Source organism: Budorcas taxicolor, chromosome 1, assembly GCF_023091745.1.
Source record: "Budorcas taxicolor isolate Tak-1 chromosome 1, Takin1.1, whole genome shotgun sequence".
In the NCBI taxonomy this organism is placed as follows: domain Eukaryota; kingdom Metazoa; phylum Chordata; class Mammalia; order Artiodactyla; family Bovidae; genus Budorcas; species Budorcas taxicolor.
The window spans coordinates 145748971-145763089 of NC_068910.1; positions in this window are offsets into that span (position 1 = coordinate 145748971).

Here is a 14119-nt window from a genome sequence, read left to right on the forward strand (position 1 = left end):
TGGGAAATCCTATGGACAGAGGAGCCTAGTAGGCCCCAGTCCATGGGGTTGCAAAAGAGTTGGACACGATTTAGCAACTACATGACATAACATAGATGGCCTAAATCCCAAATACTTTTTTAGCCATTCTTTGCATTGAGAGTATTTCAGCAAAAAGTGCTTGCACAACACTTTAATCAGTAACCCTTAACCCCAAGAAGCAGGGGCAGTAGCAAATGGAGTGGGTAGGTGATAAAGAGTGCATAAAGATGTCAGCAATGTGTGAAATGGGTGCAGGGGTGGACCTGAGGAGTGGAGAGGTGGTTCTGTCTCTAGCTGAGATTCCTTGACTAGTGTTAACAGCAGTGAAATAGGCTGGTATCCAGGGTTTGACAGTGGTGATGACCTCACTGAACTGACTTCTGGTGTGGCTTTGGCTGTTAAACTTCCTTCATAGCTTGGTTCTTTGCTCCTAGTCTACAAGCTTCAAATGTTCTTAAAAATGGACCCCCCAAAATTGTCTGCTTGTCATCTGGCATTTTTTTTGTTTACAGTCAAGAGTCTTGACAAACACTCCTTGTCATTTGTGATGCCTAATTGGTACCATCTCTGTAGTCTCAATTCATATTCCCAATACATTCTTCACTTATGCAGTGAAAGTGAATGTTTTTAACACGTAAATAAGATCACATAATCCCTTTGCTTTAAAATCCTTCATTTTGGATTTAGATATAAATTCAAACTTTTTAGTGACCCGCAAAGACCTTCACTGTGTCACCACACAACCCACTGGGTCTCCAACCGCATCTCCCTGTTTTTCTTTTCCATACTAGAAACAGGAACTTCCTCAGCTTTAGTAAATTGGAATAGAAGTTCCAACAATAAACTCATTGTGAAGAGAGGAAACAGAAGGAGGCAAGATGAAGACAAAACTTGGAACTAAGTACCTATTATGTTACTTGTCAGACTTGGGGCTAATTCCCCTAATTTTTATTTGGCTTATTGCCTGCTTGACTTTTGTAATCATGATACAATTTAAAGCTTGCTTTAAAATGTCAGCACCTTAAAATCTTCATTCAGAAATATTTTAAGTTTTGTAAAGTAAAGCCGCTTAGTTCAAGTTTATTTACTTTTTCAATACAATGGATATATAGGTTATTACAACTAGAAGTCACCAAGTTCGTAAGATTCTCTCCCTGCAGAACATTGTCCCTTTAGGTAATAATTACCTGATAATTGTTAAAAAAAAAAAAAAGCTCTCTGCTTCAGTCTAAATGTGCTATTTGAATTTAAAGGTTATCAAATGACTTCTGGTTTTTAGTTTAGCATGTAGGAGCTTGGAGGTCACCTTTCCATCCTAACAAAAAGGCTAAACAACAAAAAGTCAACAGCTGTTTTTAGATTCATAAGAGAGAGGTAAGGTCATGGGGCAAACTGCTGTCCCCCAGACTGGAGACAGGCAAATAAAATCTCAACATTCTGGAGCAGAAACCCACAAGTAGAAATCTGGGGGAAAGAAAAAAGTACTATGGCCATGAGGGAATTCTCACAGTTCCGTGAGCTTTGCCAGCTCAACTAATTTTTCAGTGAATGTTGAGAATTCCTCTTGTGCTGTCAGAAGGAGAGGAAAAGGAACCACCATGAGATTCCACCAGAGCTGTTACTCATAAGATCCGGTCCCAGGAGAAACTAACCAGTGCCCAACATGCTAGGATTTTATCAGAGCTTCACTGACCTGGAACGGGGAAATACTCTAGCTCACTAGCCATCCTGTCCCACCTAAAGGGAAGGAGTTGACGGGGGCGAGGGGGGAGGATGATGCCCAGAAGCACTTAAAAAGTTTGAGTATAGACCTTATCCATACCTGATGCACACATTACTAAAACCTTAATAGCAATTTCTGTATTCTGTCCAGCTAACACCAAGAAAAAAAACAAGGCATATTAAAAGCAAAATTGACAGTTTGAAGAGAATCATTAGAACCAGACAGGGATATGGCAGGGATTCTGGAATTAACAGACTGGGAATTTAACTGATTAGCATGCAAAGAACTGTGATGGGTAAAAGTAAACAGCATGCAGGAACAGATGGGCAATGCAAGCAGAGACATGGAAATTCTAAGAAATCAAAAAAATGCTAGAGATAAAAAACAGAAATAAAGAATGCCCTTACCAGTCTTACAGGACATAGCTGAGGAAATAATCACTGAGCTTAAGGAATTTATAGAAACTGCCAAACAAAAATATTAAAAAAAAAAAATATATATATATAAGCGATAATTGCAAAAGGCATGGCTCATGTCATGGCAGTACTAGGTGGAGAGCAGAAGAAATGTTTGAAACAGTAGTGACAGAATTTCCCCCGTGTTAATGTGTGTTAACAGACTGCTGTGACTGAATGTTTGTGTGCCTTCAGTAAATTGAAGCTTAATCCCTGATGGAATGTTACTTGGAGTGTTAGGCCTTCAGGAGGTAATCAGGTCATGATAATGGGGCCTTCATAAATGGGATGAGTCCTATGATATAGACACCAGAGAGCTCCCTCTCTGCACCATGTAAGCACACAGTGAAAAGATAACTATGAATCAGGAAGTAGATCCTCATCAGTCTGCCAGTAGCTGCATCTTGAATTTCCCAACCTCCAGAATTGTGAGAAAGAAATTCCTGTTGTTGATAAGCCACCAAGTTTATGATACTCTGGCTAGAACAGGCTGGATGCCAGACCACAGATCCGAGAAACTCAACAACAAACAGTAAATGCCCCCAACTACACCAAGGTATGTCATTTTCAAAGCACAGATAACTGAAGATTAAAAATCCAGAAAGGAGCCAGAGGAAAAATACATCTTACCTATAAAGGAGCACAGGTAAGAATTAATCTGACTTCTCAGAAACCATGAAAGGAAGAAGAGAGTGGTGTAACATTTAAAATGTTGAGAGAACCCCCGCCAACTTAGAATTCTCTGCCTCATGAAATTATCTTGCAAAAGTGAACAATAAAGACTATCAAAATAGAGCAAATTTGTTGCTAGTACGCCTGCCTAGCAAGATAAGCTCCAGAGAGAAAAGGAAAATAATCTAGATTAGAAACTCAGATCTACATAAAAGCATCAAAGAAGGATTAAGGAAAGGTAAATTTTTTTTCTTTTACTGAGTGAACATAACATTTTGTTGAAAATAATAGCAATAGTACTATTTGACTGACAGTATGTGGTTACGTATGCTTATATATGTCATATTTACATATGCTTATAAAAATGGAATGACAGGAATGATAAATGGCGCTAGAGAGTAATTAGGATTACTTTATTAAAAGTAAAGTGCTCACAGTACTGGTGGAGCAGTAGTGTTATTTTCAAGTGGACTTAGACTCCTTGTAAATGTATATTGCAAACAAGAATAACAAGTTTAACTGATATGCTAAGAAAGGAAAGAATGCAAATATAAAAAGTATCAAAGCCACAGAAAGAACAAAAATAGGAACAAAGAACAAGTATAACAAAAAATAATAAATATGGAAGGTATTAATTGAACTATATCAGTTGTGTCTCTTTGCAACCGCATGGACTGTGGCCACCAGGCTGCTCTGGCCTTGAGATTCTCCAGGCAAGAATACTGGAGTGGGTTATTGTGCCCTCCTCCAGGGGATCCCCCCACCCAGGGATTGATTCTATAATCCCACATGCCAAGTATCTTCTGTGACTTCTGCACTGCAGGTGGATCCTTTACCGCTGAGCCACCAGGGAAGACCAGTGGTACGAATACACACATTAAAAGACAGAAAATGTCAAAGTGGGTCATAACCCAAATATTGTCTACCCTAGACGCATACATAGATTAAAAGTAAATGGATGGGGCCTTCCCGGGTGGTTTAGTGGCTAGGCCTCCGAGCTCCCAGTGTTGGGGGCACAGATTCAGTCCCTGGTGAGGGAACTGGATCCCACAAGCTGCAACTAAAGAGTTCACATGCCACAGTGAAGATCTAACATTCCATGATCCCATGTGCCACATCTAAGATCCAGCACAATCAAATACAAAAAAATAAAGATACACCATGCCAATACTGATGGGAAAACAGCAGGAGTACTCTTAAATAATTTCAGACAGAGCAGACTTCACAGCAAGGAAAATTACCAGGCTGAAAAAGAGGCAATGCATAATGATAAAGGGGTCAGTTCTTCAAGAAGACAAGAATTTGCACCTAACAACAGAGCATCGAAATACGTGTAGCACAAACTTAACTGCAAGAAGAAACAGATAAATCCACTAGTTTGGATAGAAACTTCAACTCCCCTTTCAGAAATGAACAAAAGCCAACAGGCAGAAAATCAGTAAGGACAACTGAACTCAACAGCACCAACAATCAACTGGATGTAAATGGACATCTATAGATTGATGCATGCCAACATCAGAATATACATTTTTCTCAAGTTCACCGAGAAAGATACATTCTGGCCATAAAACTAATTTTAAAGAGTCCGATTCTTTGCCATCCCATGGACTGTAGCCAACCAGACTCCTCCATCCATGGGGGTTCTCCAGGCAAGAATACTGGAGTGGGTTGCCATGACCTTCTCCAGGGGATCTTCCCAACCCAGGGATCAAACCCAAGTCTCCTGCACTATAGGCAGATTCTTTACCGTCTGAGCCACCAGGGAAGCAAATTTTTAAAAAACTAAAATTTAAAAAAACAGAAACCATCCAAAGCTTGTTCTCAGACCAAAATGGAATTAAACTAGAAATCAATAATAGCCAGCAGAAATTTGCTGTATGATACACAGAGCTCAAATCAGATGCTCTGTAAAAACCTAGAGCAGTGGGAGGTGAAAAAGTTCAAGAGGGAGGGGACGTATGTATACCTTTGGCTGATTCCTGTTGATATATAGCAGGAAACAACACAATATTGTAAAGCAATTATCCTCTATGAATGAATATTCATTGGAAGGACTGATGCTGAAGCTCCAATACTTTGGCAACCTGACTCGAAAAACTGGCTTATTGGAAAAGACCTTGATGCTGGGAAAGATTGAAGGCAAGAAGAGAAGGGGATGACAGAGGATTAGATAGTTGGATGGCATCACCAACTTGATGGACATGAGTTTGAGCAAGCTCCAGGAGTTGGTAATGGACAGGAAAGCTTGGCACACTGCAGTCCACGGGGTTGCAAAGATCAGACACAACAGACCAACTGAAATGAACTGAACTGAATTAACCTCCAATTAAAAGTAATTTCTTAAAAATGAAAAATAGAAACTGTTCAATGCCTCCTCTTAGGTCAAAATAGAAATAAACTAGAAGTCAATGACAGAAGAACAACTGGAAGAATCTCCAACTAATTGAAGATTAAACAGTACACTTCTAAATAACACACGGGTCATTGAGAAAATCTAAGCACTGTTTTCACAGCACCTCACAATTTTTAATTGAAAATATTTTAGAAACTTTGAGAGGCAAATGTATAGCATAGAGTGCAAATATTGGAAAAGAAGAAAGGTCAGAGGACTTCCCTAGTGGGCCAGTGGTTAGGACTCTGCACTTCTAGTGCAGGGGCACGGGTTCGATCCCTGGTCAGAGAATTAAGATCCCGTATGCTGTGTGGTGCAAACAAAATTTTTTTGAAAAGAAGAAAGGTCTAAAATCAGTCCACTAAGCTTCCACCTTCAGTTCAGTTCAATCGCTCAGTCGTGTCTGACTCTTTGCGACCCCATGAATTGCAGCACGCCAGGCCTCCCTGTCCATCACCATCTCCCGGAGTTCACTCAGACTCACGTCCATCGAGTCAGTGATGCCATCCAGCCATCTCATCCTCGGTCGTCCCCTTCTCCTCCTGCCCCCAATCCCTCCCAGCATCAGAGTCTTTTCCAATGAGTCAACTCTTCTCATGAGGTGGCCAAAGTACTGGAGTTTCAGCTTTAGCATCATTCCTTCCAAAGAAATCCCAGGGTTAATCTCCTTCAGAATGGATTGGTTGGATCTCCTTACACTCCAAGGGACTTCTCAAGAGTCTTCTCCAACACCACAGTTCAAAAGTATCAATTGTTTGGTGCTCAGCCTTCTTTACAGTCCAACTCTCACATCCATACATGATCACAGGAAAAACCATAGCTTTGACTAGACGGACGTTAGTCGGCAAAATAATATCTCTACTTTTGAATATACTATCTAGGTTAGTCATAACTTTTCTTCCAAGGAGTAAGAATGCTGCAATCACCATCTGCAGTGATTTGGAGCCCCCAAAAATAAAATCTGACAGTTTCCACTGTTTCCCCATCTATTTCCCATGAAGTGATGGGACCAGATGCCATGATCATTTTCTGAATGTTGACCTTTAAGCCAACTTTTTGCTCTCCTCTTTCACTTTCATCAAGAGGCTTTTTAGTTCCTCTTCACTTTCTGCCATAAGGGTGGTGTCATCTGCATATCTGAGGTTATTGACATTTCTCCTGGCAATCTTGATTCCAGCTTGTGTTTCTTCCAGCCTGGCGTTTCTCATGATGTACTCTGCATATAAGTTAAATAAGCAGGGTGACAATATACAGCCTTGATGCACTCCTTTTCCTATTTGGAACCAGTCTGTTGTTCCATGTCCAGTTTTAACTGTTGCTTCCTGACCTGCATACAGATTTCTCAAGAGGCAGGTCAGGTGGTCTGGTATTCCCATCTCTTTCAGAATTTTCCACAGTTGATTGTGATCCACACAGTCAAAGGCTTTGGCATAGTCAATAAAGCAGAAATAGATGTTTTTCTGGAACTCTCTTGCTTTTTCCATGATCCAGCAGATGTTGGCAATTTGATCTCTGGTTCCTCTGCCTTTTCTAAAACCAGCTTGAACATCTGGAAGTTCACAGTTCATGTATTGCTGAAGCCTGGCTTGGAGAATTTTGAGCATTAGTTTACTAGCATGTGAGATGAGTGCAATTGTGCGGTAGTTTGAGCATTCTTTGGCATTGCCTTTCTTTGGAACTGGAATGAAAACTGACCTTTTCCAGTCCTGTGGCCACGGCTGAGTTTTCCAAATTTGCTGGCATATTGAGTGCAGCACTTTCACAGCATCATCTTTCAGGATTTGAAACAGCTCAACTGGAATTCCATCACCTCCACTAGCTTTGTTCGTAGTGATGCTTTCTAAGGCCCACTTGACTTCACATTTCAAGATGTCTGGCTCTAGATTAGTGATCACGTCATCATGACTATCTGGTTCGTGAAGATCTTATCTTTTTTGTACAGTTCTTCCGTGTATTCTTGCCACCTCTTCTTAATATCTTCTGCTTCTATTAAGTCCATACCATTTCTGTCCTTTATCGAGGCCATCTTTGCATGAAATGTTCCCTTGGTATCTCTAAGTTTCTTGAAGAGATCTCTAGTCTTTCCCATTCTGTTGTTTTCCTCTATTTCTTAGCATTGATCGCTGAACAAGGCTTTTTTATGTCTTCTTGCTATTCTTTGGAACTCTGAATTCAGACGCTTATATCTTTCCTTTTCTCCTTTGCTTTTCACTTGTCTTCTTTTCACAGCTATTTGTAAGGCCTCCCCAGACAGCCATTTTGCCTTTTTGCATTTCTTTTCCATGGGCATGGTCTTGATCCCTGTCTCCTGTACAATGTCACGAACCTCATTCCATAGTTCACCAGGCGCTCTATCTATCAGATCTAGGCCCTTAAATCTATTTCTCACTTCCACTGTATAATCATAAGGGATTTGATTTAGGTCATACCTGAATGGTCTAGTGGTTTTCCCTACTTTCTTCAACTTAAGTCTGAATTTGGCAATAAGGAGTTCATGATCTGAGCCACAGTCAGCTCCTGGTCTTGTTTTTGTTGACTGTATAGAGCTTCTCCATCTTTGGCTGCATAGAATATAATCAGTCTGATTTTGGTGTTGACCATCTGGTGATGTTCATGGGTAGAGTCTTCCCTTGTGTTGTTGGAAGAGGGTGTTTGCTATGACCAGTGCATTTTCTTGGCAAAACGCTATTAGTCTTTGCCCTGCTTCATTCCGTATTCCGAGGCCAAATTTGCCTGTTACTCCAGGTGTTTCTTGACTTCCTACTTTTGCATTCCAGTCCCCTATAATGAAAAGGACATCTTAGGAAATTAGAAAAAGGAGAGCAAATTAAATCCAAAGTAAGCAGAAAAAAAGAAAAATTAGAGAAGAAACCAATTGAAAACAGGAAATCAATAAAGAACAAAAAGCTTGTTCTTTGAAAAGTTCAGTAAAATTGATAAACCTCTAGCAAGGCAAACTTTAAAAAAAGAGGGGACACAAATCACTAATATCATAAATGAAAAAAAGGAACATCATCTCAGACCCATGGGCATTAAAAAAGGATAATTAAGGAATACTATAAACAACTCTATCCCCACATATTTGATAACCTAGATGCAATGGACCAATTTCTAAAAGACACAATCTGCCAAAACCCACAAAAGAAAAAAGAGACAATTTGAATAGGCCTATGACACCACCCATATGGCAGAAAGTGAAGAGGAACCAAAAAGCCTCTCAATGAAAGTGAAAGAGGAGAGTGAAAAAGTTGGCTTAAAGCTCAACATTCAGAAAACAAAGATCATGGCATCTGGTCCCATCACTTCATGGGAAATAGATGGGGAAACAGTGTCAGACTTTATTTTCTTGGGCTCCAAAATCACTGCAGATGGTGACTGCAGCCATGAAATTAAAAGATGCTTACTCCTTGGAAGGAAAGTTATGACCAACCTAGATAGCATATTCAAAAGCAGAGATATTACTTTGCCAACAAAGGTCCATCTAGTCAAGGCTATGGTTTTTCCAGTGGTCATGTATGGATCTGAGAATTGGACTGCGAAGAAAGCTGAGTGCCAAAGAATTGATGCTTTTGAACTGTGGTGTTGGAGAAGACTCTTGAGAGTCCCTTGGACTGCAAGGAGATCTAACCAGTCCATTCTAAAGGAGATCAGCCCTGGGTGTCCTTTGGAAGGAATGATGCTAAAGCTGAAACTCCAATACTCTGGCCACCTCATGCGAAGAGTTGACTCATTGGAAAAGACTCTGATGCTGGCAGGGATTGGGGGCAGGAGGGAAAGGGGATGACAGAGGATGAGATGGCTGGATGGCCTCACTGACTCGATGGATGAGAGTTTGAGTGAACTCCAGGAGTTGGTGATGGACAGGGAGGCCTGGCGTGCTGCGATTCATGGGGCTGCAAAGAGTCAGACACGACTGAGCGACTGAACTAAACTAATACTTTTTAAAGAATTTGAATTGCTAATGAATAACCTTCCAAAACAGCACCAGACTCAGATGAATTCACTGGTGAATTCTAGTAAACGTTGAGGGAAGAGATTATATCCATTCTCTTTAGTCTTTTTCAGAAGACAGAAGCAAAAGCAATCCTGTCTAACTTATTCTACAACAGCATTACCCTAATGTTTTTGTTCATTCCCTAAGTCATATCTGATTCTTTGAGACCCCATGGACTGCAGTATGCCAGACTTCCCTATCCTTCACTATCTCCAGGAGTTTGCTAGAACTCATGTCCATTGAGTCGATGATGCTATTCAACCATCTCATCCTCTGTCATCTTCTTTTTCTTTACCTTCTCCTTCTGTTTTCAATCTTTCCAAACCTCAGGGTCTTTTCCAATGAGTTGGCTCTTCACATCAGATGGCCAAAGTATTGGAGCTTCAGCTTCAGCATCAGTCCTTCCAGTGAATATTCACAGTTGATTTCCTTTAGGATTGACTGGTTTGATCTTGCTGTCCAAGGGACTCTCAAGAGTCTTCTCCATCACCACAGTTCAAAAGCATCAGTTCTCCTGTACTCAGTCTTCTTTATGGTCCAACTCTCATATCCGTACATGACCACTGGAAAAACCTTAGCTTTACTAGACGGAACTTGTCGGCAAAGTGATGCCTCTGCTTTTTAATATGCTGCCTAGGTTGGTCATAGCTTTTCTTCCATGGAGTAAACATCTTTTAATATTGTGGCTGCAGTCACTGTCTGCAGTGATTTTGGAGCCCAAGGAAAAAGAGTGTGCCACAGTTTCCATTTTTTCCCCCATCTATTTACCATGAAGTGATGCGTGTGGATGCCATGATCTTCGTTCTTTGAATGTTGAGTTTTAAGCCAGCTTTTTCACTCTCCTCTTTCACCTTTATCAAGAGACTCTTTAGTTCCTCTTCACTTTCCGACATTAGGGTGGTATCATCTTCATATCTGAGGTTGATATTTCTCCCGCCAATCTTGATTCCAGCTTGTGCTTCATCCCACCCGGCATGTTGCAAGATGTACTCTGCATATAAGTAAAATAAGCACGGTGACAATATACAGCCTGGATGTACTCCTTTCCCCATTTGGAACCAGTCTATTGTTCCATATCCAGTTCTAAACCAGACAAATACAAGAAAACTATAGACCAATATCTCTCATGAAAACACATGCAAAAGTCTTCAACAAAATATTAGTAAATCAAATCCAACACTGTAAAAAAGAAATATACACCATGATAATGTGAGATTTATTCCAGTTATGCAACAATGGTTCAGAATTCAAAAATCAATTAATGTAAACCATTACATTCACAGGGTAAAGGAGAGAAAAAAAATCATGTGATCATATCAATACATTCAGAAAAGGCATTTGATAAAATCAGAACATTTATCCATGATAAACTCCCAACTAAAAATAGAAGGGAACTTCTTCAGCATGCTTTTTAAAAAATCTATAAAGTAAGTTATAGCTAATACTTTACTAGAGAAACTAGAAACTTCCCCACCAAGCTTAAGACAAGGATGTCTCCTCCCACGACTCCTTTTCAATAAATATTACACTCAGAGTCCTAGCTAGGGCAATCACAGAAGAAAAGGAAATTAAATTAAGAAAAGAAAAGAAAAGGGTATACAGATTGAGAAGGAAGGAATCAAACTTTTTACTCACAGATGGTATGATTTTCTATGTAGAAAATCTGAAAGAACTGACCAAAAAACTTTCCTGGAACTAATAAGCAATTATAGCAAGGTTGCAGGATACAAAGGCCAACACATTCCTATATACCAGCAATTAACAAGTCGAATTTTAAATTAAAAAAACAATGCTATTTACATACCACCCCCAAAATTGAAATAAGTAAAATCTAAAAAAATATGTGTAAGAACTATATGAGGAAAACTACAAAACTCTTAGGAACCAAACCCAAGAAAAAATAAGTGAAGAGGTGTTCCATGTTCATGGAAAAGGAGATCAATATTGTTAAGATGTAATTTCTTTCCAAACTGATCTATAGATTCAATGCAATTCCAATCAAAATCCCAGTAAGCTATTTTGTGGACATTGACAAAGTGATTCTAAACTTTATATGAAGAGGCAAATGACCCAGAATGATTAACACAATGATCAACACAACACAAAAGGAAAAGAATAAATTTGAGGGACTGATACCATGTGGCTTCAAGACTTACTAAAAGCTATAGTAAGAAAGACACTGTCATATTAGAGAAAGAATAGACAGAGATCAGTAGAACAGAGAATCCAGAAAACAGACCAATATAAATATAGTCAACTGGTTTCCAGCAAAGGAGCAAAGGTAATACAATGGAGAAAAGATAGTACTTTCAACAAATAGTGCTGAAACAGCTGGACATTCACATGCAAAAAAAAAATAATGTAGACATGGATGTTACACCTTTTACAAAAATTAACTCAATGGATCATGCACCTCAATGTAAAACACAAAGCTATAAGACTTCTAGAAGGTAGCATAGTGGAAAAAAGAAGGTAGCATAGTGGAAAATTTAGATGACTTTGGATATGAGTGTCACTCTTTAAATATAACAGTAAAGAAATAATCCATGAAAGATTTCAATAATCTGGACTCTTTAAAAATTTAAAACTACTTTGTGAAAGATAATGTCAAGAGAATGAGAAGACATGCCACACCTTGAGAGAAAATATTTGCAAAAGGCATAAGTTCAGTTTAGTTGCTCAGTTGTGTCTGACTCTTTGCGACCCCATGAATCGCAGCACGCCAGGCCTCCCTGTCCATCACCAACTCCCGGAGTTCACTGAAACTCATGTCCATCGAGTTGGTGATGCCATCCAACCATCTCATCCTCTGTTGTCCCCTTCTCCTCCTGCCCCCAATCCCTGCCAGCATCAGAGTCTTTTCCAATGAGTCAACTCTTCGCATGAGGTGGCCAAAGTATTGAAGTTTCAGCTTTAGCATCAGTCCTTCCAATGAACACCCAGGACTGATCTCCTTCAGAATGGATTGGTTGGATCTCCCTGCAGTCCAAGGGACTCTCAAGAGTCTTCTCCAACACCACAGTTCAAAAGCATCAATTCTTCGGGGCTCAGCTTTCTTCACAGTCCAACTCTCACATCCATACATGACCACAGGAAAAACCATAGCCTTGACTAGATGGACCTTTATTGGCAAAGTAATGTCTCTGCTTTTTAATATGCTATCTAGGTTGGTCATAGCTTTCCTTCCAAGGAGTAAGCGTCTTTTAATTTCATGGCTGCAGTCACCATCTGCAGTGATTTTGGAGCCCCCCAAAATAAAGTCTGACACTGTTTCCACTGTTTCCCCATCTATTTCCCATGAAGTGATGGGACCAGATGCCATGATCTTCGTTTTCTGAATGTTGAGCTTTAGGCCAACTTTTTCTTTCTCCTCTTTCACTTTAATCAAGAGGCTTTTTAGTTCCTCTTCACTTTCTGCCATAAGCGTGGTGTCATCTGCATATCTGAGGTTACTGATATTTCTCCTGGCAATGTTGATTCCAGCTTGTGCTTCTTCCAGCCCCGTGTTTCTCATGATGTACTCTGCATATAAGTTAAATAAGCAGGGTGACAATACACAGCTCTGACACACTCCTTTTCCTATTTGGTTTCCTATTTGGTTTGCCATTCCCCTCTCCAGTAAAAGACATAAAGGACTTATCTGAAACATACAAAGAACTCTTAAAACTCAGCAATAAGAAAATGAACAACTCAATGAAAAAATGGGCCAAAGACTTTGACAGCCTTGCCAAAAGGAAAATAGACACAAGGTAAATAAAGAAATGAAAAGATGCTCATATCATGTCACCAGGGAATGCAAATTAAAACAAGATGTCAGTACACATCTGTTAAAATGACTAAAATCCAAAACACTAATAACATCAGATGCTGGTGAGAATGTAAAACAATAGGAACTGCTGGTAAGAATGCAAAGTGTACAGCCTCTTTGGAAGACCGTTTGGCAGCTTCTTAGAAAACTAAACATCAGTTCAGTCAGTTCAGTTGCTCAGTTGTGTCTGACTCTTTGCAACCCCATGGACTGCAGCACGCCAGGCATCATACTAAACTAAACAAACTCTTATATAATCCAGCAATCACACTCCTTGATATTTATCTAATGAAGCTGAAAACTTAGGTCCACACAAATCCTTGTTTATGGCAGTTTTGTTCATGATTTCCCACTCTGGGAAGCAACCAAGATATCCCTCAGTGGATGAACAGATAAACAAACTGTGGTCCATCCACGCGATGGAATATTATTTAGTTGCTAAGTCACACCCAAATCTTTTGCGACCCCACTGTAGCCCTCCAGGCCCCTCTGTTCATGGGTTTTTATAGGCACAAATACGGGAGTGGGTTGCTAGGGGATCTTCCTGACCCATGATTCAACCCGCATCTCTTGCATTGCTGAGCCACTGAGGAAGCCCAATACTGTTTACCACTAAAGAGTTACCAAGTCATGAAAAGGCATGGAGCAAGCTTAAATGCATATTACTAAGTGAAAGAAGCCAATTTGAAAAGGCTATATACTGTATGATTCTTACTATATGATACTCTGGAAAAGGCAAAACTATGAAGATAGTAAAAATAAGTAGTTCCCAGGGGTTGTGGGCAAAGGACAGGGATGAATAGGCTAAGCACAGAGGAGTTTTAGGACAACGAAAGTACTCTATATGATACTACAATAATAAATGCACATCATTATACATTTTTCGAAATCCTTATAAAGTATCAATACAGTACCAAGAGTAAACTGTAATATAAACTATGGACCTTGAGTGATATGATATGGCAATGTAAATTCATTAATTGTAACAAATGCATCACTTTGCTGGGGGGTGTGAACAATGAGAGAGCCTATGCATGTGTGGGGACAGGAGGTA